The following is a 6,000-nucleotide window of genomic DNA, read 5'->3' as shown; positions in this document are numbered from 1 at the left end:
GGGTGGTGGTGGACTAGTCACTAGATGACCTAGAAGGTCCCTTCCAACTTTGTTAATCTGTAATCTGTAAACCCAATGTAACCCTTGATTAATATGGAAAAGGATGAAGAAGTGCAATCTACAATGCTTGGAGAAAATCGAAGAGTTAGGTAGAGAATTTAGATCTCCCTAGCAATAGCAACTGCACATAAGGTTCACGAAACTATATCAATTTTAAAGCAGACAGAAAAATATATAATGTAAGCCATGATTTTATTTTCTTCAAATGCAGCTTCTTGTGAAGCAACCCAGCTTATGTATACATCAGCAGGATACATTTAGATACGATTCTCTTTGCAAATTAATTTCCTCCCTCATTTTATTTATGTAGTTTCTCTGTATGGGTAGATGGGCTGTCATCTTTCAGATTATCTTTCCCACTCGTCTACAATTTATAACAATATGTTTGTTCTTCAGAGGTTTATTATTCTTATGATTGATATCTAATCCAATATCTGAGTAATAATAGTGTCTGGTTCCTATTATAATTTGCAAACACAATGCTACCCTCTTCAGTGTAACGTTCGTTGCTGCACCAGCCTGTCCCTCTTCACACAGCTAAAAGGATTTCAGATAATTGATTCAAAGCATTTCCATCCTACTCTTTAGCCAGTTTGCCTTGATGTTACCATCAATTTACAATTCAATAATTTATCAATATAACTGAGTTGTTTATGCCTGTGAATATATAACCTGTGTGTGTGTATATATGCAAATTTGAAGCAAATTTAGCTTTTTTCTTCTTTTATAATTGTGTCAATTTTTTCTTTATTTTTTTGGATTTTGTTAATAAATGTGGGGAGGGGGAAGAAAGTCACCTCTGCATTTGTATTTACAGTGATCCCTCGATTTTCGCGATCTTGATCTTCGCGAAACGCTATATCGCGATTTTTCAAAAAATAATAAATTAAAAATACTCCCCGGTTTTTTTGCTATACTGTACCATGGTTTTTCTCACCCGATGACGTCTTTTTTTCTATCATTTCTCTCTCTTCCTTCCACTCTTCTCTCTCTTTCTTCCTCTCTCACACTCTCTTCCTCCCTCTCATCTCTTTTGGGGGGGGGGCGGCGGGCAGGTGCCTACGGGGCATGGTGGCCGCCAGCGCTGGACTCGGCAGTGAGAGGGGCGGTAGCGGCGAGTGGGCGGGCGGGCGAGTGGCGGGCGGGTGGGTGCTTACGGGGAACGGTGGCCGCCAGTGCTGCTGCAGGAGGACTTGGTGGTGAGAGGGGCGGGTAGCGGCGAGCGGGCGGGCGGACAAGCGGCGGGCAGGCAGGCGGCGGACAAGCGGCGGGCGGACAAGCGGCGGGCGGGCGGCGGACAAGCGGCGGGCGGGCGGCGAGCTGTATGTAGCGGAAGTAAAAACACCATGGAAAATTAGTGCGCATGCGCAGATGGTGTTTTTACTTCCGCATCACTATATCGCGAAAAATCGAGTATCGCGAGGGGTCTTGGAACGTAACCCTCGCGATACTCGAGGGATCACTGTATAATCTTATTATATGAGCTTTTTATGATATTGTTTGCTTATTTCTTTAGCTCTTTGCTCTAGAGTCTAGCTAAATGGAATAGTTGAAACAGGGTTTCTCAACCTTGGGGACTTGAAAATGTGTGTACTTCAACTCCCAAAATTCCCCAGCCAGCACTCAACTTCTGGGAATTGTAGTCCATACACATTAAAGCTATTGAAAAACATCAAATCCAGTGGTTTATGGAGAGGCAAAATCCTGGAGCTGATTTATTTATTTATTTATTAGATTTCTATGCTGCCCTTCTCCTAAGACTCAGGGCAGCTCACAACAAGTAAATATAGAACATGTAAGAAATCTAATATTAAAACACACTAAAAACTTCAATATTAAAAACATATAATTTAAATTCTAAAACCCCAATATATTTATTTATTTTATTTTATTTATTATTTTATTTATTACTTAGATTTGTATGCCGCCCCTCTCCGAAGACTCGGGGCGGCTCACAACATGTAAAAACAAATCATAAGCAATCAGACAAATTTAAAATATTTAAATATTTAAAAACCCCATATGCTAGCAGACACACACTCAGACATACCATGCATAAATTAAACGTGCCCAGGGGGAGATGTTCAGTTCCCCCATGCCTGACGGCAAAGGTGGGTTTTAAGGAGTTTACGGAAGGCAGGAAGAGTAGGGGCAGTTCTAATCTCCGGGGGGAGTTGGTTCCAGAGGGCCGGTGCCGCCACAGAGAAGGCTCTTCCCCTGGGGCCCGCCAACCGACATTGTTTAGTTGACGGGACCCGGAGAAGGCCCACTCTGTGGGACCTAATCGGTCGCTGGGATTCGTGTGGCAGGAGGCGGTCTCGGAGATATTCTGGTCCGATGCCATGAAGGGCTTTAAAGGTCATAACCAACACTTTGAATTGTGACCGGAAATTGATCGGCAGCCAATGCAGACTGCGGAGTGATGGTGAAACATGGGCATACCTAGGTAGGCCCATGACTGCTCTCGCAGCTGCATTTTGCACGATCTGAAGTTTCCGAACACTTTTCAAAGGTAGCCCCATGTAGAGAGCATTACAGTAGTCGAACCTCGAGGTGATGAGGGCATGAGTGACTGTGAGCAATGAGTCCCGGTCCAGATAGGGCCGCAACTGGTGCACCAGGCGAACCTGGGCAAACGCCCCCCTCGCCACAGCTGAAAGGTGTTGTTCTAATGTGAGCTGTGGATCGAGGAGGACGCCCAAGTTGCGGACCCTCTCTGAGGGGGTCAATAATTCCCCCCCCAGGGTAATGGACGGACAGATGGAATTGTCCTTGGGAGGCAAAACCCACAGCCACTCTGTCTTATCCGGGTTGAGCTTGAGTCTGTTGACACCCATCCAGGCCCCAACAGCCTCCAGGCACCGGCACATCACTTCCACCGCTTCATTGACTGGGCATGGGGTGGAGATGTAAAGCTGGGTATCATCCGCATATTGATGATACCTCACCCCATGTCCTTGGATGATCTCGCCCAGCGGTTTCATGTAGATGTTAAATAGCAGGGGGGAGAGGACCGACCCCTGAGGCACCCCACAAGGGAGAGACCTAGGAGTCGACCTCTGTCCCCCCACTAACACCGACAATGTTTATAAATGGATAGATAAGAAAAAATAAGACATACATATTTACTTCTAGTTAATTTTCTGCATTTGTTTTTACCTAGGTGATAACAATATTAATACTAGTTCAAATGTATTTTTTGACGATTATGACATAGTAGTGTACGCATAAGTATAAGTAACATATTAAGATTTTTGGATGTATAATGGTTGAAATTAGCTTAAATGTTTGGTTTGATGGTTTGATATTATTTTATCATAGTAATTAGGATTACATTAAAGGTATTTTTTGACGATTATGTTATACTAATCTTATCTAACATTTACATTGTATTCAAGATTTGTAAAACTTTAACTCAAATTTACTAATTTTTTTTTTTAATAGTTAACATATATTTAATTATGTATTCTTTTTCTATATTTGAATGTATACTTTCAAAAGAAGCGGGGGAAATACACCCCCACTTTATGTTTATTGTTTGTATGTACCTGTTTGTTTTATGAAAATTAATAAAAAATTGAAAAAAAAAAAAAGCTGGGTATCATCCGCATATTGATGATACCTCACCCCATGTCCTTGGATGATCTCGGCCAGCGGTTTCATGTAGATGTTAAATAGCAGGGGGGAGAGGACCGACCCCTGAGGCACCCCACAAGGGAGAGACCTAGGAGTCGACCTCTGTCCCCCCACTAACACCGACTGCGACCGGCCAGAGAGGTAGAAGGAGAACCACTGAAGAACAGTGCCTCCCACCCCCAGCCCCTCCAGCCGGTGCAGAAGGATACCATGGTCGATGGTATCGAAAGCCGCTGAGAGGTCAAGGAGCACCAGGACAGAGGATAAACCCCTGTCCCGGGCCCGCCAGAGATCATCCATCAACGCGACCAAAGCGGTTTCCGTGCTGTAACCGGGCCTGAAACCCGACTGCTGGGGACCTAGATAATCGGCTTCTTCCAAGGACCGTTGGAGCTGGAGTGCCACCACCTTCTCAACAACCTTCCCCATAAAGGGAAGGTTGGAGACTGGACGATAGTTATTAAGCACAGCTGGGTCCAGGGAGGGCTTCTTGAGGAGGGGGCGCACAAGCGCTTCTTTATAGAGTGATGGAAAAACTCCCCTCCCCAAGGAAGCGTTGGTAATCTCCTGGGCCCAGCTCCATGTCACCTCCCTGCTGGCCGAAACCAACCAGGAGGGACACGGATCCAGTAAACAGGTGGCGGAACTCACAGCTCCAATGGCCTTGTCCACTTCATCAGGTGTCACCAGATCAAACTCTTCCCAGACAGGTGGACAAGTACATGCCCCAGTCACCTCGACTGACTCGTTGTCAGTCGACTCTGTTTTACAATTGGAGTCGAGGTCGGCCCGAATCCGAGCGACTTTATCAGCGAAAAACGTGTTAAAATCCTCGGCACTACTCTGCAAGGGCTCCCCAACTCCCCCCTGATTAAGAAGGGAGCGGGTCACCCTAAACAGAGCGGCCGGGCGGGATTCCGCTGATGCAATCAAGGCGGCATGGTACGCGCATCTTGCCGCCTTGAGCACCACTTTGTAAGTCTTAATAAAAGCTCTTACAAGTGTTCGGTCGGATTCAGACCTACTCTTCCTCCATCGCTTCTCTAGACGTCTCTTTTGGCGCTTCAACTCCCGGAGCTCCTCGTTGAACCATGGGGCTCTACGGGGTCTAACGCCTCGGAGAGGTCGCAAAGGCGCAATCCGGTCGAGAGCCTCCGCAGCAGCCGTGTTCCAGGCCTCCGCAAGAGACTCCGCCGAACTGTGGACGAGTGCCTCTGGGATAACCCCAAGCGCCGTCTGAAAGCCCTCTGGGTCCATCAGGCGTCTGGGGCGGAACATCTTCATTGGTTCCGCCTCCCTGCGGGGGAGGATTGGAGCCAGGAAGTCAAGCCGTAGTAGAAAGCCCCTTAGTCTCAGACCATTACTCAGTTGCTCGGAAAGGAATACCATGTCAGGTGCGTGCCCTCCCTCGTGAGTCGGACCCTGTACTACTTGAGTCAGGTCCACGGCTGTCATGGTGGCCATGAACTCCTGTGCCAACCCAGAGGTTTCGCCGAGTGACGGCAGGATGAAGTCCCCCAAGACAATAAGTCCGGGGAACTCCACCGCCAACCCGGCTACCTCCTCGAGTAGCACAGGCAGGGCTTTTGACACGCAGCTGGGAGGCAGGTACGTGAGAAATAAGCTCACCTGAACCCCTAAGTCCAACTTCATCAAGAGAGACTCGCAACCCGCAATTTCCGGAGCAATGAGTCTACGCAGGCAAAGGCTCTCCCTGGCTACAATGGCCACTCCTCCCCCCCTTCCCTGGGGTCGCGGTTGATGCCATATCTGAAACCCGGCTGGGCAAATTTCCGAGAGAGGAACACCTCCCTCTGGGCCCAGCCAGGTTTCAGTAATGCATGCCAGGTCGGCCTCCTCATCCAGGATCAAATCCCGGATGAGGAGAGCTTTATTTACCACCGACCTGGCATTCAGCAGCAACAACCTGAGCCCAGGGCCAGAGTTACACTCACCACCAGTACCCAAGATTGGGCTCATAGAGCCAGAACAAGGGATCGTTATTAAGCAACGATCCCTCGTTCCCCTGGGATGGCTAACTCTGTGGCCCCCGCCATATCTGCCTCTCCCCAGCAACACAGGGATATTCCGACCCCCTGCCCCCCCAGAGATCGGTGCCCCTTCCTCTCCCGCCTCCCGAGCGTCAGGTGGGCCAAACCTCTCGTTCACACTACTATCAATGAATTCATCCATACCATAATCCCCCCACCCCCACCCATGCAATCATACCAATCATTCCATTCATAACCCCAATTTTGATTATCCCAGTCATCCATTACTTTAGACCCCAACTACGTTAAAAAA

Source organism: Erythrolamprus reginae, chromosome 12 (genome assembly GCF_031021105.1).
Source record: "Erythrolamprus reginae isolate rEryReg1 chromosome 12, rEryReg1.hap1, whole genome shotgun sequence".
In the NCBI taxonomy this organism is placed as follows: Eukaryota; Metazoa; Chordata; class Lepidosauria; order Squamata; family Dipsadidae; genus Erythrolamprus; species Erythrolamprus reginae.
Note: the sequence above shows the minus strand (reverse complement) of the source record.